This window comes from Podarcis cretensis (genome assembly GCF_951804945.1).
Source record: "Podarcis cretensis genome assembly, chromosome: 5".
Lineage (NCBI taxonomy): Eukaryota > Metazoa > Chordata > Lepidosauria > Squamata > Lacertidae > Podarcis > Podarcis cretensis.
The window spans coordinates 83129297-83140520 of NC_137174.1; positions in this window are offsets into that span (position 1 = coordinate 83129297).

Consider the following 11224-nt stretch of genomic DNA (forward strand, 5'->3'; position numbering starts at 1 on the left):
TATCTATCTATCTATCTATCTATCTATCTATCATCTATCTATCTCTATCATCTATCAATCATCTATCTATATCTATCTATCTATCTATTTATCTATCTATCTATCTATCTATCTATCTATCTATCTATCTATCATCTATCATCTATCTATCTATCTATCTATCTATCTATCTATCTATCTATCATCTATCTATCTCTATCATCTATCTATCTATATCTATCTATATCTATCTATATCTATCATCTATCTATATCTATCTATCTATCATCTATCTATCTATCTATCTATCTATCTATCTATCTATCTATCTATCTATCTATCATCTATATGATAGAAGGATGTGAAGATGTCGGGATGTGTGTGTGCGTGCGTTTGTGTGTACAGCAGATGTGGGGAACAATTGGCCATCCAGATACTGCTGAACTGCAACTCCCATCATCCCTGAACATTGGTCATGCTTCCTAGGGCTGATGGGAGTTGTAGTTCGGCAACTTCTTGAAGGCCAAATGTCCCTCACCCTCACTGGTATGTTTGTGTGTTGCATGTATTTGCATGTGGGTGAGAAACTGTGGAGCAGCTGTGCCCATTGACAGCTTTGGCCTGGCCCACATTTTGACCCTGCTCCCCCCTCAAGAAGCTAGCAACAAGGAAATGAGGCCTGAAAGGGCCTCTGCCTCTGCAGCAGCTGAGTAAGGCGCCTTGGCTCAGTGGATTTTTCTTTCATCTCCTCTCTCAGGAGCATCAAAGGGAGCACTTGCAAGCGCCAAGTGCAGAGTTAAGATGCCAGGGAAGCAGGTGTATTGTGCACTATAGAGCTGTTGTGGTGAAAAATGAAGGTGCTTCACTGTAAGCAGGGGGGCTTCATGAAGATGAATTCAAAATGTAGCAACCTTGAAACAAGGAGTTCCTCTGAAAGAGACATCGTATTATTTGTTTCAGAGAGAGCCACGAGGATTGTTCATACCAGGCCGAACCAGATTAATGTGGTTGTCAGTTTTATGCTCCAGAAGGGGTGCTTTGAAATGGAACTTCTCATCAAATATGCTGTCCCCCTTGGTGGAGAACTTTAAAAATTGAAACATACTTGTGGCCTTTTTATTGTCGCATTCCCCATAATTCACCAAGCTTTCTACCTGTTTCACCGATATTACATCTTCCCAGTTTTACAAATCTATTTTTGTTAATCCTTCTCCCATTGATTTGTGGGTTCATTCCCATTAATGGAGCCATGTGGGTCTATGCAAGGCAATAAGGCGAGGCATTGGAAATGGCCTGATTTTGAGTGGCAATACATGACATTGGCCAAAACACCCAATAGCATTGTGTGCTTAAGCTGGTGTGTCATTGCATCATTACCTCATTATCTGATGATCTGTTGAATGTACAGGGACATATGACTGAACATTTCAAAATATTGCTGAATAATGTTGGCATCCTGCCTTGGTCAGAGGAATGTGCCACTCTCCAGGCACCGGCTGAATTCCTTGTTGACCTCCCCCTGCACAGGTGTTTGTGTGGGGAGAGTTAACTCTTGTGTGGGGAACTGTTTTGAGCCTGATGGATGCATTTTCCTGTTGCCTGTTTTTTTTTTTACTTAAATATTTCTATACTGCTTTCCATAAAACACCATTGGCCAAAAGGATGGCAGAAGCTGTCGTCTAATAACATCTGGATGGCACCATGTTCCCACGAGGCAAGACACAGTGATAACAGCAAGAACCTTTATTGAACTAACAGAACTGGACAACAGGGGCAAAGCAACTGCTTATATACATTTCTGAAGGCCTGGGCCACTCCCACTCCCAACGTGATTGGCTGTCTAAACTTCCAAGCTGTGAATCATGACTCAGAGTTTAAGAACCAATGGCAGAGGCCCAAATACTGAAATGTTCTGTGATTGGATATCATCTATTGAATCAGAACACAGGGGCTCAGAATCCTTAGTCCAGACTCAAGCTCAGGCAAACACAGACCACTGAATACGTAACATTCACTACCCCTGCAAAAGATCACACATCTTTCAGCTGTATGGGGGCATTGACTCCAGCTGCAGGGGGTGGACATCAGCTCTCTCTGTAGCCTTCCAAAGCAGTTTCTAAGATATATCATAAAAGAGAGGCACACAGGCCGCCAAATTCCCTGTGTATGCCACCATAAATGAGATTTAGGAGAAACTGCCAAAAGATGACTGTCACTTTCCCTGGGATGAAAGCAGAAGTGGATGGGTCAGTTCTCAGTGTGTCTTAGAATCCTTGTCCCCATGGATGGTTAAAGGCAGGCACAGTCTATGGGCTGTGTAATTTCAAAAGTACTCCTGAAAACATCCCTGACAGAAATGTATTGCGTGTGTGTTTGTGTGTTTAAATGCAAGCTGATGTCCGGATTGCATGCCAGATACCAAACTCTTTGTGAAATCCCCTGCGGCTGGAATCTCAGAAGATTAATGCTCCTGACTTCCTTGATATTTGAACTTATATAGTATCAGGACAAGGCGGGAGGATGGATAAATTAATTGCTCGCTAGCATTTTTATTCTTCTGTACAAATGGGTGCTGGTGCTTCAGAGGCAGAAACAACTACAGAATCCTTGCCTCCAGCAGTCACTTGTGGAGATAAGGCTGTCAAATGGAACAAGGAGAGCTATAAAATATAACCCTTAAGATTAAGATAATGCTTTTAGCGCTTTGATGGGTAACCCTCCTAATATATGGTGTCTGGTCAAGGTGCCTCAGGCTCCGAAGAATACACTCAAATTGCATTCGTCTGGGCTTGTAAACTTTCATTTTTTGTGGATTAGTTTAGAATAAATTGTAGCAACATGCTTCCTGTTTTTTATTATTATTTAAAAACTTATTTGCATGTAGCAGCTGTGAATTCCTAGATGCAAGGAAAAACACCACAAGATTTCTGTTCATTTTAAAAGGGCCTCTTCTTATTCTCCTGTTATAAGAGTTAAAATAGTGCCCCCCCTTGATTTATTATACTATTAAATAGGCAAAGCAGTGTAATGTTCCGACCCTACTGGGAAATCCCAGTTTGAGGGGCTACGCTTCAAATATCACATTAACAATGTGTTTTCTATTTCCCTCGCCTGTTTTTTGAAAAGAGGTTTGTGGGGGATCCAGCTGGTATTAGAACTTCAAATGGATAATTGCGTCTGAAGAACAGAGAGAACCAATTCTTTTGAACAACCTGAGGGCCAAGAGAAGCAATATGTTACTGAGGAACAGGTGCTACCAAATCATGTAAAGGTTTCATGTAGCTCAGTTAGTAAAATTTCTGTAGTTGCAATGGGTTTGAGTTTGTTAGTTTGCACTACTGCAGCTAAGAAAGGATCCATGCTTCCTGACAGAGAAAATCCATTGTAATGTATATCCTTCAGGAAACCATGTGTAGACTTGTCATCTAGGTTATGGTCTCCAGTTGCTTGCTTATCCTAATGGCCCCACAGATGAACAGTATTATAAAGAAGCTGTTGACTGCCATTGTCATGTCATTGTCCCCTTTGCAGCAGCTTAATTCCGCAGCAAGTACCTGGCTGGAAGATGTCCTTCAACTGCCCTTGAAAATTGCAGTTCAAAATAACTTCAAGCTTAGGGCTAGTTAATGCGTGAAGGGGTTAAGACCACAGAGCTGTATTCCTAGACTCAATGAGGTCACACCTCCTCACCTCTTGTGAAGAAGGAAGTGAAGCTTCTTTCTTTATTCTCTTCTTCCGATAAAAGGAAGGAAGAGCTAAAAGACAGTAGAGGTGAATTGTCACATCTCCTTCCATTTGGGCTTGACTTAAGCCAAGTCTCTCGTTAAGTCAGGGCTCAATTCAAAGTACTGGTTTCAACATATAAAATCTCACAGCTCAGGAACCACCTCTCCACATATGAACCCACTGGCACCCTGAATCAAACATCTGTCATTTCTCATGTGCCTTCCCTCCAAGAGAGGTCGGCAGCTTAATATATGTCTTTTCAGTGGTGGCCCCCTGACTGTGGGATGCCTGGTGCCTTCAAGACCAATGTTTAGGTGTTCCCATTCACCCAAGCATTTGAGTCTTAATTGGGTCATAGAATATGATCATAGTAACTGGTGTTCAGGATTTGTCCTTTCTATGTTATTGCAAGTGGATCACTTTTATTATTTTATAATTGCTTTTATAATTCTAAGTCGCTTTGACGCTTTTTGTAGTAAGCGACAAATAAATATAATAAAGCACCACGACTAATACTACTGTTACCAATACTATCCTTCCAGCTGTCCTCAGATCTCTGGAGGAGCCTTCAGAATCTGGTTGCTTCTGTGTGGTGAACATAACAAATAGCTAGACCCTCAGCACCCATCAAAGAGCCATAACACCCACACATGTCATTTTGTTTTTCTTTCTTTAAGAGTTTTGCTTCCTTAAACTCCAACTTACAGCTCTCCACTGAGAAATCATTTTCTATTAAGTGAAATTTAAGTCTTGAATTTATGTCTACATTGTTAGCCTTAACGGTCCTCCATTCTGGGCCTCCAGTTATTAGAACCACTACATAGGAAAATTGGATTTTGTTTCAATGAGGACAAACTAATAAAACAACTACTGGTTTTTATTTTAGTTGGGATGTGATTTAAGCAAGTAATACTCCATTTTATGGGACCCTTGGAGTACTAGGCTGACATTTCTAGAGGCCTACATAAACTTTCATGGTCCTATAACACTATATTAAGCTACAGGGTCTTCATAAATATGCAAAATAGCTTTAATAAGATCATCGGCCATGATTGTTCATCAATTTGGTATTGAAAGAGTACCGATTTAGTCAATAAAAATGTCTTGCCTATGGAGCTCGTGCACTCTAAGTTTATTTTATTTCATTTAAACGAGTTAATAAAATGTTAGAATAACAGAGTCACACCACTTGTTTAAGAGAATTTGCTCCCATGGACATTCTGGGACTTCATCTTACTGGGTACATAGCTATGTGCTATTGCTGAGTAGTGGGGAACCAACTCACCAGCATGTTCACTCAGAACTAAGTCCCACTGAGTTCAACAGAACTTAATGCCTAGTAGGTGTGTTTAGGATTGCTGCCTTAGCTGGAGGGGAAGTGGTGGTTATAGAAAATTTATAAACTCAAATGTAATGATTATGACTGGAGAGAGCAATGGTTGGCACATAAAGTGCCTGTGTTTTATATTGTCAGGTTAAAAATTCATACCAGGAAATGAAGAATTGGGTTGGATCGTTATTATAAATAGAGCCATAGCAATTTTATACTTCATCACCATCACATTAACTTAGAAATAAATGCCCAGGGTTTCCATGGGATACTGTATATTGCCAGGCATGTGTGCTTTCGTTGGGATTTAACCTTTCATATCCTGACAGCAGACCAATATAGTATCGTGCAGAGCAGCATGCAGTAGATGTTGCCAGATCAAGAGGAATGTGGTCCCATGAAGGATTGTGAACTGGGCAAGAGAAGACAAAGAAAGTGATCTGGCTGGGGAGCAGACCTGTCGGGCTGGCAGGTCCTATCTGGATATGTGAGTATGAGTTTCTGCAGTTTATTTACAGGACTGTTGGGAGGATAACAGCCGGAGGGAATGGACCCAAGGATGGCTGCTCTGAACTCCTTCAAAGAAAGGTGAAGGTATGACAGGAAGCAACACTTTGGCATTTTGGGGGGCCCTTGAGCAAGACATCCTTAATTTGCTCTCTTTCTCCTTGAGTCTACCCCTTCGGTGCCATTCTTGACAGCTGCTCCTCTCCCTCATCACTGCTACCAGGACAGAACCAGTGAGCAAGCAGGCAGTGACAGCTCCTCCTTCTCACCAACGTTCTTGTTTGCTTGCTGATCTCCACATTGGACAGAGAGAGAGGTGTAGGTTGCAACTGTGAAGAGGAAGAGCTGGTCCAGGGGGCCTCTGGTCACAGTAGATGTTTCTGGGAAGCCCCCAAAAGGGCATGAGTGCAACAGGGCTCTTCCTACTTGTCCTGAAGTCCCCATGATAAAATATGCTTTCCCCACTGCCTTGATATGCAGCACCTGTCTTTCAAGGGAGCCCAGGCAGGTCAAGGAATCTGGCTATATATGTGTGTATGTTAAAGCTATGGTTTTCCCAGTAGTGATGTATGGAAGTGAGAGCTGGACCATAAAGAAGGCTGATCGCCAAAGAATTGATGCTTTTGAATTATGGTGCTGGAGGAGACTCTTGAGAGTCCCATGGACTGCAAGAAGATCAAATCTATCCATTCTTAAGGAAATCAGCCCTGAGTGCTCACTGGAAGGACAGATCCTGAAGCTGAGGCTCCAATACTTTGGCCACCTCGAGAAGAGAAGACTCCCTGGAAAAGACCTTGATGTTGGGAAAGATGGAGGGCACAAGGAGAAGGGGATGACAGAGGATGAGATGGTTGGACAGTGTTCTCGAAGCTACCAGCATGAGTTTGACCAAACTGCGGGAGGCAGTGGAAGACAGGAGTGCCTGGCGTGCTCTGGTCCATGGGGTCCCGAAGAGTCTGACACGACTCAACGACTAAACAACAACAACCACCTGTTTCATCCATCACCATAAGCTCTTAGGACCCTTCTGGTACCCAAGACAAAACGGTTCTTGCAGACCAGCTGCCAATCACTTAGTGACTGACATGCAAGGATGTCACCCACCTCTGTAAAAAGCTTAACAAACAGAGTTGCCAGCTAACGCTTCCCAGCATTTCTCCCTGCTGTCCCATAAAAAGTGGGGTACATTTATCAGTTCAAGTGGCATTGACTCTCTGGTTCTGTTGGTCCCTGGCACTTCACACTAACAAGTTTTGCATTCTTCCATTAACATGAAAATTGGTGGAGAAAATGTCTGCAGGCTGGCATCTTCTCACTTAATTCCCACCTCCCCAGTGCTCCCCCAGAAGACTCATAGCTGTTGGAGACTGATTAGTTGAGCTTCTCTTGGATGTTGGAAGACCTCTCAGTCCAAATGAAAATAAAGATGGCCTCTCTTGGGCCACTGAATTTTATAAATTAATGGGAATGGGCGGGAAAATAATGAAGAAAAGGGGTGGAGGAGGGGATAACACTAGTGTATTTGTTTTGTCTCATTTAACTTATTTCTGTGGTGTTCAAGTTTACTTTATCTTCCATCTTGCTTCCAGTCAGTGTCCATAAAGGCCTCCAGAGGTTGCTGGACTACAACTCCCATCAACCATGATCACTAGTTATGCTGGCTGGGGCTGATGGGAGTTGGAATCTGAAAAATGTCTGGAGGGACAAAGGTTGATATAGAATTCCCAGGTGGTTCTTTGTCCAGGCACTGATCAAACCTAGAACATGCTTAATATTTGTACATCTCAGCCGCCAAATTCTACACAATCATGTTCAGTTTTTATTATCTAATGCAGGGGTCAGCAAACTTTTTCAGCAGGGGGCTGGTCCACTGTCCCTCAGACCTTGTGGGGTGCTGGACCATATTTCTGGGGGGAAATGAATGAATTCCAATGCCCAACAAATAACCCAGAGATGCATTTTAAATAAAAGGACACATTCTACTCGTTCAAAAACATGCTGATTCCCAGACTGTCTGGGATTGGACTGGATTCGGCCCCCGGGCCTTAGTTTGCCTACCATGGCTCAGCATGTTGAAAAATGCAATGTTTACTGTCACTTAGAAGATAGCCTCTTTAAATTAAATTGTTCTGAATTTCTACCCCTGCCCACCCCATAGTCCCAGCTGCAGCTAAAAAAAGTTAATGTTTGTGTCATGGATGCTTTAGCTGAGATGCCTGCATTGCAGAGGGTTAGACTAGATGAAACTTGGGGTCCCTTCCAACTCTGCAATTTGTGTTGATGCACAAAATCCTCCAGTTTGTGTTGTGTCGGCCCAAATCCATACTTCTTTTTTTTATTTTTATTTTTGGGGGGGCGGAACACATAAATGGGAATGCTAAAATGCACATTGACATCTTGTAGAATAGTCTAGCAGTGTCGCTTTGCATTTTATTGTTCTTAGGTGACAGCAAACACATAGAAATCACCAGCAGAGGGCAATGTTGCTCTACATCAGATGAAAAGGCAATAAAATAAGATGAAAAATTGGACGCTTAGGCTTCTGAAATCAGTTGGGGGGGGGGCAGGAAAGGGGACTCCTAGCATCGAAATGTCCTTTGCCTTGACTTGGAGCTTAATATATCTAAAGCTCAGGGAAGAAATATGGTGCCGCTGGAGACAATAAGGGGCTGGAGATCTCTGGAGCTATTTCTTACACATTCTTGGGTTACAAAAGTGCAGGGAGCATTTACAGCAGCAGCCTCATTTTTGGAGGGTGCATGGAAGGCTGAGTACAGGCCACCTGCTTTCCTCTCTTGACTGGCTGCAGAGGGGCAAAGGAAGCCTTGCTTCAGGTTCCACATCCTTCTTAACAGGGGACCAGCACTGATAGATAGTGCAATGCTGACTGCTGATTTGGTGTATCTGCAAATGCATCTGTGCAGGTTGCTGGGCTGCAGCATCTTTGAAATAAGCAGCTTATTCGCAGGAGAAAAGGTACAAGCAAGCATTAACAGGGACGCCCAAGCAAGCAAGCAAGCACTTTTAACCCCAAAGGCACTACCAGCACCCTGGAATCCTGAATCCTGCAAACTACACCAAGACTGAGGCCAGTGGTGGACCTTGGGACCTCAACACTGTGCCTTGTCAAAATTGGGTGCCCCTGCCTCTCACCTTCCATTATATATCACAACTGCAGCATCCCAAGGCACCATGTCCAGTGCAACTAAATAGGCTGCATCCTCTCATGGATGTTTGCAAACTCTCCTAAGATATCCTGTCTTGTTAAGCCATGTCGTATTGCACAGATACATGATGGCAGCGTTCTACCTCCACTGTCAGAGGCAAGATGCCTCTGAATCTCATTTTCTGCAGTCTGGTCCCACAGTCGGATCCCATAGGCATCTGATTGGGGGCTGTGAGAATAGGATACTGGACAAGATTGGCCACAGGCCCCACCCAGCAGGGTCCTTCTTACACCCTTACGATGTGCATTCCATGCCAATCGTTCTTTATAAGATCGAACTTCCCCTCTAACGACAGCCTCAGAAGGATTGCACTTCCCTCCTCTCTTCAAAAACACAATAGGAAGACTCGGAAGAAGAGCTTCAAATTATTGCACACCGCATCCCACTAAACTCCATTCCACCAAGACATTGAAACACCAACACAAGATGATTATTAATCACTTCCACAGTGCACTTCAGCGTATAAAATGCTTTGCAGTTCTTATCTCATTTCTCTTGATAACTCAGGCTCTGAGCAGGTGGTTATTGAATGTGTAGCTTATATTTGTTACCTAGGGATGGGCAAATCTGTCGTTTCTGGTTTCTCTAAATTTCTTGTTTCCCCAGTGTTAAGTTCTTTACATTTCTGCATCAGCCTGATATCTTTTTATATTAAAAAATCCTCATGAAAATTTCCTAGCATTTCTCATAATATATACACTTTGGCAAGCAATTGTCCTTAATTGTCCACACTTCTGCATCTGGACTCTCCCAAGGATCATCTAGTCCAACTCCTTGCTGTGCAGGAATCTCAACAAAAGCCATCAAATGACAGATAGTCACCCAACCTCTGTTTAAAAACCTCCAAGGAAGGAGAGTCCACTATCTCCTGAGGGAGTCTGTTCCATTGTAGAACAACTCTTACTGTCATAAAGTTCTTCCTGATGTTTAGTTGGAATCTCCTTCTGAAGTGAAGGCACGAGTCAGGTGTTGGTCATCAGGTGAGCTGTGCATAAGCAAGCTGCGAGCTAGCTCTGTTGAGGCTCTTTTTATTAGCACAATATGCAAAACCAGTCAGATACATTTTGGACTGTGACCTTTACATATCTTCCATTCCCGAGATCGAGGGGTGGTACAAAGTTATTTTGGCACCTGTTTCCACTGCGTCACTTTCCCCTTGCACAATGTTTTAATCGAAAGAGACATAGGTCCCAGAGACAAAGTCACAGACAGGGCATGTCAGACTACTAAGAGAGCAAAAGGTTAGATAGAGGGCATAATGTTCAGACAGCTGTAGTTTGTCTGCGGGTGGAAGTGTGCTCCACGCCTGGCGATCATTCCTTCATCCTTCCTTGCAACTTGAATACATGGGTTCTAGTCCTACTCTCTGGATCAGGAGAAAACAAGCATGCTCCATCTTCCATGTGACCGTCCTTTAGTTTTTTTGAAGATGGCTATCATATATCCTCTTAGTTTTCTCTTTTCCCGGCTAAACATCCCCAACTCCCTCAACCATTCCTCATAAGACTTGGTTTCCAGGCCCTTGATAATCTTGGGTCCCCTCCTCTGCACACATTCCACCTTGTATATATCATTCTTAAATTGTGGCACCCAGAACTGGACACAGGTATGGTCTGACCAAGGCAGAAGAGAGTGGGACTATTACTTCCCTTTCTTGGGACACTATATTTCTATTAATGCAGCCTTGAATACCATTAGCTTTTTTTGCTGCTGCATCACACTGTTGCCTCATGTTAAGCTTGTTGTCCACCAAGACCCCTAGGTCCTTTTCACATGTACTACTAGTAAGCCAGGTGTTCCCCATCCTATATTTGTGTATCTGGTTCTTCCTGCCTAAGTGCAGAACCTTACATTGATCCCTTCTGAAATTCATTTTCTTAGTTTGAGCTCAGTTCTCCAATCTGCTAAGGTCATATTGAATCCTGATTCTGTCTTCTGCAACATTAGCTACCCATCCCAATTTGGCTACCCCTCCCAAATTTGATGACTACACTGTTACAAACACAGGAATATGTCTTATACCAGGTCAGGTATTTTTATACTTCTAGTCTGGTGTCGTCCACCCTGGCAGGCAGCAGCTCTCCATTATCTCCTGTAGACGACTTTTAATTCACCTGCTGCACGACCCTTTTAGCTGAAGATGCCAGGAAGTGACACATGTTCTCTTCCACAGACATGGTAACTGTGTTCAAACACAGCGAGGTATTGAGTGCAGTAAGTAGAATTCTTGTACGAATCTTCAGGCTAAAAAAAAAAAAGAAACTTAGAAGAAGTAAACAAAAACACACAAATTAAAAGTATACCCAAAGGTGAGTTGCAAATAATAGAATCTGGCTAAGTATTATAATTGCTTTGTTAATCAGGAATCCAAAAGCTGTAATCCACTGCTGTGACTGAATTGATTTTTTTCTGGTATCAAATTGCTGGCACGTAATTAGGCGATAGAAACAAAAAT